The sequence below is a fragment of the Chionomys nivalis genome, chromosome 3 (assembly GCF_950005125.1).
Source record: "Chionomys nivalis chromosome 3, mChiNiv1.1, whole genome shotgun sequence".
NCBI classification, from domain to species: domain Eukaryota; kingdom Metazoa; phylum Chordata; class Mammalia; order Rodentia; family Cricetidae; genus Chionomys; species Chionomys nivalis.
Genome location: NC_080088.1, coordinates 113,098,671 through 113,113,882, shown reverse-complemented (window position 1 = coordinate 113,113,882; position 15,212 = coordinate 113,098,671). Strand labels below are relative to the sequence as shown.

The following is a 15,212-nucleotide window of genomic DNA, read 5'->3' as shown; positions in this document are numbered from 1 at the left end:
GGTACTGGAGGTAGGAGAGGGGCACGGCCAGTAGGGCTGGGCTATTCACACAAAGAACTCGTGGGTTTTTCTGCCCCAAAAGGTCATCCATACGATCAGGAAATTGTCTGCAAGCAATGAAACCAGACAAACACAAACTACCTCATGAATCAGACAGGTTCAGAGGCTCACATGAGCCAGGTTCACACTGCTAAAGAACCAGAACATTCACAGGTACCAGACTGCAAAGGGAGACACCCATGCAAACTTAACGTTTAATACACATGTAGAGCCGGGCGGTGGTGGCGCACGCCTTTAATCCCAGCACTTGGGAGGCAGAGGCAGGTGGATCTCTGTGAGTTCAAGACCAGCCTGGTCTACAAGAGCTAGTTCCAGGACAGGCTCCAAAACCACAGAGAAACCCTGTCTCGAAAAACCAAAAAAAAAAAAAAAAAAAAAAAAATACACATGTAGAGACAAATATACAGACATAAGAGCAGAACAAGGTATTTCCAGAAATAAACATAAGCTGCCTCCCCATAGAATACTTGTTTTTTTTTAAAAAAAAATCTGACAAACATCACAGTAACAGAATTGTTTTCTTTCTTTTTCTCTTTTCTTTTCCGTTTTTGAAACAGGGGTCACTAGGTGCCCAAGGCTAGCCTAGTACTTGAACCCCCACACCGTGCCCACAGCAGACACTACCCTACTCAACTGGCAGTGCCACCTGTTACAAGTAGCAGTCTGCGTGCCTCTAGATCCCACACTGGGCACTTTAAATACAAAGTCCTTTAGAAGAAAAAAGTGACCATTGTGGATGGCATTTGCTTTAAAAGATTTCCCCCCAATTCCAGCAACTTCTCCTTTTTGCTTCCTCTAGCACCTACATGGTGGCTAACAACAATCTGTAACTTAGCTCCAGAGAATGTGATTCCCTCTTCTGACCTCCAAGGGCACCCCTACTCATCCAAGAGTGTGCACATGCACACACGAACACACACTACTTAAATAAAATATTTAAGATCTCCTTTATGGACTTCAAATCACCAAGATTCATGTTAGGTGAATTAATGTTAAGATCCTGTGTTTTTAGCGGCTGTTATTTCTAAATATCTAAATACTCCCAGAAAATAAGAGTCAATATTAAATGTTAGAGTCCTTGCTTAGCATGCATGGGACCGCGGGTTCCACTTCAGTACTGCATTAGCCATACCACAAAAAACAGGGAGTGGGGGTACACACCCAAATCTCAGTACTTGAGAGGTGAAGGCCATCCTCAGCTACAGCCTAAGCTACATGAGACCCTGTCATTCAAAAAAAAAAAAAGAAAAGCTTTTTGTACGCTACTGAGAATAGGACTGAGGGCTCTACACACACCACACGCGTGCTCTCCCACTGAGCTACATGCCCAGTTCAGCTGGGCAGCAACCTGGGAAGGGTGAAGAGTAAGGCAGAGCCATTGCAGTCTGAGTTGCCTGCTAGTCACTGAGTGCCTGATCCTCAGTAAGCAGCAATCTTAGGAGCTGGTCTTTAAATTCATAAGCACATTCTGTTCTAACAACATGCAAGCTGGGACTGACAAACCCACAGCGGTCCCGCATGGACATCACTACATCTTACCAGTTGCAGAGGCCTAGAACATTATTCTGTTTGACCTCTTCTGAGAAAAGGCTCAAGACTCAAGTCAAAAGAATAAAATAGGAAGTCGGGCAGTGGTGGCACACACCTTTAATCCCAGCACTCAGGAGGCAGAGGCAGGTGGATCTCTGTGAGTTCGAGACCAGCCTGGTCTACAAGAGCTAGTTCCAGGACAGGCTCCAAAACCACAGAGAAACCCTGTCTCGAAAAACAAAAACAAAAACAAAAAAAGAATAAAATAGGAGTTGACTGTCTACTTCTCCCTCTGAGAGCTGGTCAAAAGAGCAAGAGAAAATTTCACCCAGGGACACAATGACCCCGGTTTATGAAACCCATTAACCCAACATCCAGTACTCTGGCATTCAGAATGATAATGTGAGCCATCCATTAATTTTTGGTCTTATTTTTAAAAGAAAAAAAAAAAGGCCAGGCAGTGGCTGACCATACCTTTAATTCCAGTATTCAAGAAGCAGAAGCAGGTGGATCTCTGAGTTCTAGGACAGCCTGGTCTACAGAGTGAGTTCCAAGATAAAATCCTTTCTTGAAAAACAAAACAACAAAAAGTCTTTCTGCAGCTTCTGAACTGTGGCTCCCATCTAGGAGCTCAAAGAGTCCCATCAGGAGTCAAAATGCAAGTTAGTGGTGGGTTTCCAGCTCTTCAGTACTCCTGCCTTACCCACACCAAGTCTCTTCTACTCCGTCTGCAAACCTCTAAAAGTGTTCACTCTGGCATGGCAGTCTAAAGCTGAGAGGCATGAACACCTTCTATTCATCACAACAAAAAACAGGTGGATGTGGTGTTGCACAACTTAAATCAGTCCTAGCACTCAAGAGGTGGAGGCAAGCAGATTTCTAAGAGTTCAAAGCCTACAGAGTTCTAGACCAAGCCAGGGCTACACAGTAAAGTCCTGTCTGGAGAGGGAGGGGGACTTTAAAAAATTATTTCATAATACAGGTCAGAGACAGAATCAATCCATCAGAGTACCAGATTTATGGTTTTAGTGTTAAAAGCACCCTCCAGTGGATGAAAAATCATTTGATAGTACAGTTTCAAAGGTAAAACTCTAAACCTGGTGCCAGACTGTCTTGGTTCAAATTCTAGCTCAATGACCCTTGCTAGTTAATTAACCCCTCTTAAGCCATCTATGAAGCAGGAAGAACCCCCTATGGCACAGGGGGTTGAGAGGAGGATGAGTTAATGTAGCTCACAAAGCACAGAACTGCCTAGAATAGTGCCTAGACGTCCCTGTGGCAGACAGTGATATGTATCTTGAAGGTGGAAGCAGGAGAATCAGAAGTTCAAGGTCATCCTGGGCAAGCTTATCAGTCTTGTGCCTCTGCTCTCTTCACCAGTGTGATGTGGGTGACAGAATGCCTGCCTCTCACAGGTCTAGAGGACAAGTGGTCAAGGCGCCAAAAGGAGTCACACACCTGCCCCAGCTATGCCTACAGGTCACTAAGTGTTTTGGTTCAATGTTCTTCCGAGACAGCCCTTCCTGTTCTCAGGAACGGACCATCTCTGCCTGTGTCTGTGTGATTTAGTCAATGTTGCTCCCCCTGTGCCAATTTATTTTCTAAGCAGAGTTTAGGTTGCAAAGTTCTGTTCAAATCAGTCATTGGGTGGGGGTACAGCTTGCTGGGGTTCCAGGCCAGTGCCTGGCTCTACCCATCATTGTCAACTTTCACTTTAGCTCTTTGGTAATCTGCAGAATTTTCCTGCTTCTACTAAGATTCTAATTTTCTGTATGGGTGTGTTCATGCCATGGCACTCACGTGCAGGTAAGAGGACAATTTGGGGTGGGTTCTATCCTTCCACCACAAGGTCCTAGGGATGGAACTCAGGTTGTAAGGACCAAGGGCAAGTGCCTTTATCCACTGAGCCATCTCGCTGACTCTTAATTATTTTAAATCATGATGCTGGATATCTTGTAGTGTTGGAAAATTACCCGTAAGTCTACAACAATCAGAGTTACGAGATTTATTTATACTTTTATATATAGGAGTGTTTTACTGGTGTATCAAATGTGTACCGTGTACCCAGAAGTCAAAAAGGACATCAGATCCTCTAAAGTCAGACAGTGGCAAGCTGCTACATGGGTGCTGGGAATTGAACCCAGATCCTCTAGAAGAGCAACAGGTGCTCTTAGCCACGAGGCTCTTTCCAACCCCAAATTACCAGGACACTAATAGGGAAAATGGTGCTTCTTCTGGATAGACAGTGAAGCAATCCCAGCCTCCCTCTCTGGAGTCAAGACCTACTATCGGGGCTGGAGAGATGGCTCAGTGGTTAAGAGCATTGCCTGCTCTTCCAAAGGTCCTGAGTTTAATTCCCAGCAACCACATGGTGGCTCACAACCATCTGTAAAGAGGTCTGGCGCCCTCTTCTGGCCTTCGGGCATACACACAGACAGAATATTGTATACATAATAAATAAATAAATATTTAAAAAAAAAAAACCTACTATCAGTACTCCTGTTCGGCAATCGCTTCATTGTGCAGTTATCTAGCCTGGGCCTAACATTTACCTGCTGGCCTATTCTCTGTCCCCACTGTCCTCTCTTCCTTCTATTTTATTAAATATTTATTTATTTATTTATTTATTTATTTATTTATTTATTATGCATGCAATGTTTTTTTTTCTGCATGTATGTCTGACAGCCAGAAGAGGACACCAGATCTCATTCTAGATGGTTGTGGGCCACCATGTGGTTGCTGGGAATTGAACTCAGGACCTTTGGAAGAGCAGGCAATGCTCTTAACTGCTGAGCCATCTCTCCAGCCCTCTTCCTTCTATTTTAAAAACAAAAATCTTACAGTGTTTGAAAAATTACCCTTAAGCCTACAATCATCAGGGGTTGATTTTTTATATATATGAATTTATTTATTATGTATACAATGTTCAGAAGAGGGCACCAGATGATCTCATTACAGATGGTTGTAAGTCACCATGTGGTTGCTTGGAATTGAACTCAAGTCCTCTGGAAGAGCAGCCAGTGCTCTTAACCTCTGAACCATCTCTCCATCCCCAAGAGTTGTTTTTAAGACTTTGTATCCTTGATGTGTGGGTGTTTTACCAGTACATCAGGGCTAGGGAGATGGCTCAGTCAGTAAAGTGCCTACCATGCAAGCATAGGATTCTCTGAGTTCAGATCCCCAGCACCCATATAGAAGTTGGGTGTGGTGGCTTGTATAACTCTAGTACCAGAGAGGTGAGGACAGAAGAGCCCCTAGAGCTTGATACTCTAGCCAAAACCTTGTGGAGATGGTTTTTCCACTTTTATGTGGGCTCTGGATTCAGTGAGAAATCCTCTCTCAAAACTAAAGTCACAGCTGGGCAGTGGTGGCGCAGGCCTTTAATCCCAACATTTGGGAGGCAGAGGCAGGTGGATCTCAGTGAGTTCAAGGCCAGCCTGGTATACAAAGTAAGTTCCAGGACAGGCTCCAAAGCTACACAGAGAAACCCTGTCTCGAAAAACCAAAAATAAAAAATAAAGGAGGCGGCTGGAGAGATGGCTCAGTGGTTAAGAGCACTGCCTGCTCTTCCAAAGGTCCTGAGTTCAATTCCCAGCAACCACATGGTGGCTCACAACCATCTGTAATGAGATCTGGTGCCCTCTTCTGGCCTGCAGACAGAATACCAAGAATACTGTATACATAATAAATAAATAAATCTTTTTAATAAATAAATAAATAAATAAACAAATAAATGTCACCTGTGAGAAACTCAGCACTGCACACACAAGCAGGAACCCAACTTTTAACCTACAACTTGAAGGTCTTCCTGTGGGAATACATTTTTTCATGAGTACAGAATATTCTATTGTATGAATGTGTCACCATAGTTATATCCCTGATATAAGAGGTTTATGCAGTTGCTTTGGTTACTCACATCTGTAATATCAGTGCTCAGGAGGCTGAGGCAGGGAGATCTTTTTGAATGACAGAGCCAACCTAGCCAACACAGCAAGACTATCTCAAAAAAATCAAAAGAACAGTCAAGCACGGTAGTGCTCATGTGCAATCCCGGCATTCACAAGGCAGAGTACAATCAGCCTTGTCCCAGCACATTCCAGGCTATCCGAGGCTACATAGCCAGACCTTATCAGAAATAAAGAAAGGAAGGCGGGAGGGAGGGAGGGAGGGAGGGAGGGAGGGAGGGAGGGAGGGAGGGAGGGAGGGAGGGAGGGAGGGAGGGAGGGGGCACCCATGATAATGCTGCACTCACTCATCTTTGGACACATTCACATAGGTAAATCAGATTTTTAGAAATTAAGTCAGTGAGATGACTCAGCAGCCCAAGTTTGGTCCCTGGAACCCAGGTAAAGGTGGAAGAGAAGCAGTGCTACCCTCCACATGCACATGGCTGAGCACTGATATTACAGATGCTCCCTCCACAATAATAGTAACAACTAATGTAGCAATAAAATGTTTAATCTACAGAAGTAATTTTTCAGTTGTGTTTTGTCTTGAGACAGGGCTGCTCTGTTGTCAGGCAACACTGAGCTTGAAAGATCTTTCAAGTGCTGAGGTTACAGCACGCACCATTAGGCCCACTTTAAGGGATTCTTTTGTTTGGACATGAGTGGTACACACTGAACACTAAGCTGTATTCCCAGCCCCTAACTTCTATGGTGAAAAATACTGTCGACTACCTTAAGAAGGCAAATTCCTTCCAGACATTCCATCCCTCATCTTTACCAACACTGCATAATTATCAAGCTGTCTGCGCCTCTGACCAGAGGAAAGTGGCTTGAGCTCAATTTGCATTTCTTTCTACCAATTTCCTGAGGTGTCAGTCCATTTTTGTTTTTGTTTGTTTGCCTCACCCGAGTGCTGGGACTCTTCCCCACTTTTGAAATTTCCTCTTATTAACATGTAGAAGCTTATGACATAGCCAGAAAATTATCCTTAACTACAAGTATGGCAGGTATTTCTTGCTTTTGTCCCCTCTTCCTTGGTTGTTTTTTTCCTACAGAAGTTCCTCTTGATGGAGTTAAATTTGTGAGATGTTTCCATTGTGGGTTCTGAGTTTCCTGCCACGCTAAGAGATGAAACTGAGTGGGCACTGTCATGCAATGGACGTAAGTTAATACGAAGACACTGTCATGTGCAGGCCAGCTCAGTGCTTTGGAAGCAGAGCACTGACTGTAGTGAAAAGAAAAGCTGGCAAGATGGCTCAGTGGGTTAAAGGCGCTCGCCATCATGACTGACCATCTGACTTTCACATGTGTGTCATGGCACCCATGTGCCCTCCCCCCAAAGTGTACACACACACACACCATAAATAAATAAGTAGGCCAGTGAGACAGCACAGTGGGTAAAGAGCTTACTGCCAATCATGGCAGCCAGAGTCAGACCCCCTGGAATCTCCAGTGCTGTCTTCTAACCACACTGAGGGGCAGACAAACACACGCACGCGCGCGCACACACACACACACACACATTCTCCCACTCATAAAATAAGAAAGCAAAATTTTAAACTAAATAAAAGTAGTAAAAAATTTTAATGAAATAATTTTAAAAGAAAACACAGTAAAGTCACAGATTTTAATGGGTCCCTACTGCCTTTTGTGCTCTGGCAGCCTCTGTGGTGACCCTATGTGGCCCTCTACAGCTCCACAGTCAGAGATATCCCATCTCACTTCCTGATGAGTCCCATACTTCCCCTGGGTGATGCACAGCTCAGTGTCTAATCAGAGCTCCACAACCACTACACTCAAGGCTGGACCAGCAATCCCATGGAGGTAGATGTGTCTCTTTCTTTGTGGACCCCAAACTCCTGCAAAGGGCTAACATGCAGCAATGTATTCTGGAGTTAGAATCTCACTCTGCAGCCCAGGAGACTCTGGAGCCCCAGTCTTCCTGCCTCAGTCTCCCCAGTTTGGGTAGAGAAATGCAATACTCAGTGGAGAGCGGCTCCACTTGATGGCACAGAATCGCTATTGGTTCTAGTACATCCCTTATACTGGACACACGCAGCTGATGAAGCAAGTTTCTCATCTACAGGCTACTGTAGAAACGTTAAGAATTTGGACTCAGGGCTGGAGAGATTGCTCAGTGTTTTAAGAGCATTAACTGCTCCTCCAGGGGACCAGAGTTCAATCCCCAGCACCCACATGGAAGCTAATAATTGTCTCTAAGTCCAAGGTCTGACACCCTCACAGACATACATGCAGGCAAAATACCAATGCAAATGAAAGAAAAGTAAACAAATTATTTAAAAAATAATAATAATAATAATTTGGATTCAGCTAGGAAGTGGTGATACATGCCTTTAATCCCAGCAGAGACGGGCAGATCTCTGTGAGTTCCAGAACAATCTGATCTACAGAAAAAGTTCCAGGACAGCCATGGCTACACAAAGAAACCCTGTCTCAATAAAAATAAATAAATAAAGGTGATTATCTAAGGAATCAGCCTAAGCTAAAAGCTTGCTCCAAAGCCTCTCTCATGAGAAATATCAAATTTCCGTATGTTCACTAGCTTATCACTGGTGGAGAGAATTCTGCCGTTTCTTGCCACTGCTGCACTGGCATCCTAGCATCACCTCAGCCAGTTCTGTCCCAAGTCCATCACTCATAAAGCAGTGTCTATTGGTAACCAACACAAATTTAAACAACAGGGGCCAAGAGTCTTTCAACACAACCAACAGCTGAAGTAGACTGCATGGTGAAGCGCATCAAACATATTCCACAGCAAAGGCTTGGAAGCTCCTCTGACATAACCAGGGAGGTCTACCATGCTCAGCAGTACAGGAAATGACCCAGTGACAAACAGCTCTCCAAAGGTCAGTACAGACAGAGACAAACCTCACCTTTGACCTTGAAGTATGAAAAGACAGCCATTTTCTTTCTTTTTTTTTTTTTTTATTTAACTTTATTTTATGTGCAGATCCCCTGGAACTGAAGTCATAGACAGTTGGGAGTTGTCATGTGGGTGCTGGGAACTGAACTCGGGTCCTCTAGGAAGAGGAGCCAGAGCTCTTAACCACTGAGCCATCTCTCCAGCCCCAACAGCCATTATTTCTAGTAAGTGCATTTAACAATTTTTTAAAATTTACACATTTTAGAATTCCCTCTCATAAAGTCAATAAGAACACGTATTTTTTAAAAAAAAAAAATACATGCATTTTCATTTATTAACACAAGTTGTACTTTTATAAGTATTAAATACACAAAATAAGGCTTTAATACTAGACGATTCTTCCAGACCTAACGAGAAAGAGAGTTAAGAATGCAGTTCTGGCCGGGCGGTGGTGGCGCACGCCTTTAATCCCAGCACTTGGGAGGCAGAGGCAGGCGGATCTCTGTGAGTTCGAGACCAGCCTGGTGTACAAGAGCTAGTTCCAGGACAGGCTCCAAAACTACAGAGAAACCCTGTCTCGAAATACCAAAAAAAAAAAAAAAAAAGAATGCAGTTCTGGTAGGACAGTGGTGGCACACGCCTTTAATGCCAGCATTTAGGAGGCAGAGGCAGGTGGATCTCTGTAATGTCAAGGCCAGCCTGGTCTACAGAGTGAGTTTCAGAACAGCCAAGACTACACAGAGACCCTGTCAGAAAGGAAGGAAGGAAGGAAGGAAGGAAGGAAGGAAGGAAGGAAGGAAGGAAGGAAGGAAGGAAGGAAGGAAGGAAGGAAGGACGGACGGACGGACGGACGGACGGAAGGAAGGAAGGAAGGAAGGAAGAAAATAAATACCGGGGCTGAGGGAGAGGGCAGTTCTGGAGTTTGGTTTGTTTCTGTTTAGGGGACTATCTTTTTAATTTTATTTATTTATTTTTTTTAACAGGGCACCAGACAAAGGCTTGTTTTATTTTAATGACTGATCCACCTGAGGCCACAGGCAGCCCACTATGTACAGACACAAGGGAAGCCCTATTTCTTGGTCTCTTCTTGGCCTGCAGGCGTTCCTTCGGCGCTTTCGTGCTTCCTTGGTCTTAGACCTGCCAGCCTCAGCCTGGTCAGCCAGGAGCTTCTTGCGGGCTGGGCTTGTCTGCCTTCAGCTTTTGGATGTGCTCCATGAGAATCCACTTGTTTTTTAAGACATTCCCTTTAAAAAAAAAAAAAAAAAAAAAGACATTCCCTTTGACCTTCAGGTACAGGTTGTGATACATATGGCGGTCAATCTTGGATTCACGGTATCTCCTGAGGAGGCGGCGCAGGATCCGCATTCTTCTCATCCAGGTCACCTTCTCAGGCATTCGGGCATTGGCAGACCCTTCCACTTTCCTATGCCCATATGCCTGCCCTTCCGTCGAGCCAAAGTGTTTTTCCAGCATCGAGCCCGGGAATGGACAGTCACAGGCTTCCGGATGATCAGCCCATCTTTGATCAGCTTCCATATCTGCTGATGGGAGTTGGCATTGGCGATTTCACTGGTCTCGTTGGGGTCCAACCAGACCTTCTTTTTACCACAGCAAAGGACGCTAGAGGCAAAGCCTCTTCTGTAGCCTGAGCATACTCATGGTTGCGGATGCAGCCTATTTATTATATTTTATGTATGAGTGTTCTACATGGATACCTGCATACCAGAAGAGGGCATCAGATCCTATTACAGATGGTTGTGAGCCACCATGTGGATACTGGGAATTGAACCTCAGTCCTCTGCAAGAGCAGCCAGTGCTTTTAACCACTGAGCTGTCTCTCCAGCCACCAGGTTTTCTCAATATGCAATCTAACTGGAAAAAAGGTATTTCAATGTGTATAAAAGTGCTAATAAAGCCAGGTGGTGGTGGCACACGCCTTTAATCCCAGCACTTGGGAGGCAAAGGCAGGCGGATCTCTGAGTTCGAGACCAGCCTGGTCTACAAGAGCTAGTTTCAGGACAGGCTCCAAAACCACAGAGAAACCCTGTCTCGAAAAACCAAAAAAGTGCTAATAATTTCATGAGTTGTTTATTCCCAGAAAGCTAGAGCTACATCAAAAAAAAAAAAAAAAAAGAAAAAAGAAATGTACAGTATAAGCCAAGTACATGACATATTCCTATAATCCCAGCTATTACAAGGTTGAGGGAAATCAAGGCAAGAAGTCTGCAAGTTCGAGACCAGCTTGGGCTACACCAAGTTACAGGTCAATCTGGACTATACAGACAGTTCAAGGATAGCCCCCATAGGCTTCATAAACTATTCCAGGCCAGCCTGAGCAACATGGTAAGATCCTGTCTCCAATTAAAATTTGGAGACAACATACCCGTATGTGATGCCAGTTCCAGGAGATCCAATGACCTCTTCTGGCTTCCATAGTCACATGGTACATAGACATACACACAGACATTGCATTCGTACACATAAAAATAAATAAAATTTTGTAAAAATTGCTGAAATTTGGAGCCAAGCATGGTGGTGAGCACCTGTAACCCTGGCTCTCAGAAGGAAAAGGTGCAAGTGCCCACAGCTTGGGGCCAGGCTGGGCTACACAGCAGAGCCAGTCAGGGCTGCACAGACAGATACTGTCTCCAGGACATATATACATACAGCTGAATAAAAACCGTTTTCACAAAGGTTGTGTTTTCAAAAAGTTTGTTGTTACGAGGGGCTAGAGAAATGGCTCCATAATTAGACCACTTGCTGCTCTTGCAGAAGACTGGAGTTCAATTCTCTGCACCCCATCAGGCAGCTCACAACCACCTGTTACTCCAGTTCCAGGGAAACCAATGTCCTCTTCTGGTCTCCCAAGGCATAAATGTGTATAAAGACATGTAGAGGGGGCTGGAGAGATGGCTCAGTGGTTAAGAGCATTGCCTGCTCTTCCAAAGGTCCTGAGTTCAATTCCCAGCAACCACATGGTGGCTCACAACCATCTGTAATGAGGTCTGGTGCCCTCTTCTGGCCTGCAGGCATATACACAAACAGAATATTGTACTCATAATAAATAAATAAATATTTTTTAAAAAAAGACATGTAGAACACACATGTACACATAAATGAAAATTTTTAAATCTTTCAAAGGCATGAGGTAGATAAATGGTAGAAAGCTTGCCCTAAGTATGCATAAGAGTCTGGGTTTAAGCACCAAAACTGAACAAAGGAAAGCATATTCTTAAATACTTTTAGCAATAAAGAGTTATGAGCTATGTAACCTACCCTGATTGTTCAGAAAAGTGTTACAAAATACTATATATCTGCAGATATGCACATACATGGAGTGAGCAAAGAGACAAAATAATAAAACAAAATGGAATTAAAATGTTAACACTAATGGGGGCTGGAGAGATGACTCAGTCATTAAGAGCACTTGCTAAACTTTCAGAAAACCTGGGTTCAGCTTCCATCTGTAACTCTAATTTCAGGGGATTCATCACCTCTGGCTTCTGGAGCACCTGTGCTCACATTCATGGCCCCACACTAAAGACCCACACACAAGTTTTTTAAAAAAATAAAGATCTTAATTTCAAAATAAATTCAAAAGAAAAAGTGCATTTTTAAAACATCTAAATTATAATATAAATTATAAATTGTAAAAAGTTTTTTTTAAAGATTTATTTATTATGTATACAACATTCTGCCTCCATGTATGCCCGCACGCCAGAAGAGGGCGCCAGATCTCATTACAGATGGTTGTGAGCCACCATGTGGTTGCTGGGAATTGAACTCAGGACCTCTGGAAGAGCAGCCCAGTGCTCTTAACCTCTGAGCCATCTCTCCAGCCCCAAATTGTAAAAAGTTTGTACTAAGCCAGGCAACAGTGGCACGCACATACCTTTAGCACCAGCACCCAGGAGACAGAGGCAGGATCTCTTTGAGTTCAAAGTCAGCCTGGTCTACAAGTTCCAGGACAGCCAGGGCTGTTACACAGAAAAACCCTGTTAAATAAACAAACAAACAAAAAAAAAAAACCTATAAAAATAACTTTTTTCCTTTTTGTTCGTTTGTTTTGAGACAGTCTCACTGTGTGTAACCCAAGCTGGCCTCCAACTGGCAATCCACCTGCCTCAGCCTCCAAACTGCTAGTATTATAGTGAACAAGCACATACAGCCTGAAATCAAAGTTAATCATTAGTCTACTGCTCATTTCTCACTCGGGGCTGGGTGGGTCCTCACCCTGGCTATCTCAGTCTCCTCTCTTCCCTAGAGCATCACTACGAACCCGGAGGTAGGTGTGGGAGGTCCTGGCAGAACTGCTGCGGTGTCTCCGGTGAGATCCAGTAAACATCCCCTTACCCCTCAGCAGTATCAGAAGCAGGCGATAAGGCAGGTGGCCCTTTGCTTACCCTTCTATTAAATAGACTGCAGCATTTCATTTACAACTTGTAATTAGGCCCGTCCTGTTATTAAGGGTGAGCAGATGAGAGAGCTGTTTCCAGGGGAACCACAGAAACCAGTATTTAGTGCAGAGGACCAACAGAGGAAAGGGTTAATAAGCATTAGTTTCCCGCTGCTGTTACTGGTGGATGTCCCGAGGGACAGAGCTCTTATGCTTAATTATGATCGTTTCCCACAAGCTGTTTAGTGCGTCATTTCAGTTCCACTGTCTTTCCAGACACTTCGCTTCTGCGTGGCTCTGGGGCTGTCCCTATGGTATTTCAAATAGATCTTTACTCTTCGAAGTTTCCATGCCATAAGCCATCCCCTTGAGCTTGAATATACATTAAACCCCACTCTTAGCTAATTTTTCCAAAAGCATTTCTGATGACCAAAGTCTTTCCCTCAACTATATGGACAACAAAATAGTTCTGTGGTCGGCAGCATGCTGACTAGTGAGAAGCAGTGACTCCAGCTGCTGAGAATCCCACTGAGAAGACGCAGAGAAATGACAGGACTCATAGGACTGGCCTTCGGGGCTCTATGCACTTAGAGATTTTTTTCTTTTTAGTATTTGGTTTATTATGATGTGTGTATATGAGTGTAGCTGCATGCCACAGTGTGCTAGAGGCCAGAGGGCAAATCATGGGAGTCAGTGCTCTCCTTCACAGCAGGAGCCTGGACTGTACTCGGTTGGTCAGACATATGCAGCAGCCTTCTACTGGGCCCAACACTTGTTTTTGGTCTGGGGGGTTGTTTCTGGTTTGGTTTGGTTTGGTTTGGTTTGGTAGGGTTTTGAGTAGCCCCAAGCTAGTTAGTTTCAAACTCCTGATCCTCCTGCCTCTATCACCCAAGTGTTATGATTATAAGCCTGCACCACTCCAGACTCTGGCTCAACTACTTTGGACATTAGGTACTGAAACAAACAAAAGTCTCCAAATAGCTCCTCCTCCCACCTTCTACCTAGCAGAATTCACTACAGTAGGGACTAGGCCACAAACGAGTCACACCTGCCACCATGGAGCTGTGTCTGTATTATCTAAGGAAGGCACATGGAATGACTCAAAGAGCTTACCACTGATACTTAGTGACCAAGACGACACAGGACAGCTGGGGTGTGGTTCAGTCAAAGAGCATGTGTAGCCTGTGCTTAATTTGCAGCGCCATGACATAAAATAAATTTCAAAGACGCTGGAGGGAGAGAAGAAGTGAGTGCTTTTCTCTTGCTCATTCTGAGACTTGTCACTCATGCCAACCTCTGGTAACCACCTATATTTATTAAGGATCACACATGCCATGGAAGTAGCAGATGCCTGTAATCACTGCACCTGGAAAGCAGACAGGAGGATCACCACAAGTTCAAAACCAGCCTGTGAGTCCTAGGCCAGCCAGGACTACATAAGTGAGTCTCTGTCTCAAAACAAAGAAGGATCTCTGGTTATAATGTCTCGGGTGGATCCCAGCCATTTCACAAAAAGATGCACGAGCACCCGAGCATCCCCAGCAGAAGTACCTATGAGAAAGAGCCTATGAGAAAGTGCTGGTGGTCTTTTAATCCCAGCACTCAGGAGGCAGAGGAAGAGGCCTGCCTGGTCTACAGAGCTAGTTCCAGGACAGCCAGGGCTACACAGAAAAACCCACTGTCAAAAAAAAAAAAAAAAAAGAGCCTCAAGTCAGCATCTGAACAGGCTTTAGAACTTACTACACAGAAACCCTCTGCTGAGTGAGCTTGAAAAAAATAAAAGTCATAATCCTGCAAGAGCTATAAACTCAAGCCAAGTGGAAGCCCAGATATCAGGACTGTAAATTCAAAGCCAGCTCTACTACACAGCAAGTTCTGGAGGCCAGTCTGGGGTGCATAAGACTGTCTCACATCTCAAAACACCAAACACACAAAATCTGGCATGGTAATACACATCTATAGCCGGGCGGTGGTGGCGCACGCCTTTAATCCCAGCACTTGGGAGGCAGAGGCAGGCGGATCTCTGTGAGTTCGAGACCAGCCTGGTCTACAAGAGCTAGTTCCAGGACAGGCTCCAAAAAACCACAGAGAAACCCTGTCTCGAAAAACCAAAAAAAAAAAAAATACACATCTATAATCCCAGCATGCATAAAGTGGAGGTAAGAGGATGAGAAGTTCAAGGTCACCCTTTGTACAGAGGGACTGACTGGGCTAATTTGAGCTATATGAGATCCTGCCTCAAAATTTAAAAAAAAAGGGGGGGGGCAATGGTGGCACATGCCTTTAATCCCAGCGCTCAGGAGGCAGAGATAGAGCGAGTTCCAGAACAAGCTCAAAAAAAAAAAAAAAAAAAAAACTATTTAAAGGGAATTCAAAGAGAATCTAAATCCTGATT

General features: G+C 44.3%; 1 protein-coding gene and 1 pseudogene across 2 annotated transcripts in view; both read right to left on the bottom strand.

The window, feature by feature from the left end:
* The window catches only part of Ptpn11 (protein tyrosine phosphatase non-receptor type 11), a 73,776-nt gene that overhangs the window by 49,667 nt on the left and 8,897 nt on the right, over window positions 1-15,212 (bottom strand). The window lies entirely within an intron of this gene.
* On the bottom strand, window positions 8,105-10,080 carry LOC130870838 (60S ribosomal protein L19-like; annotated as a pseudogene).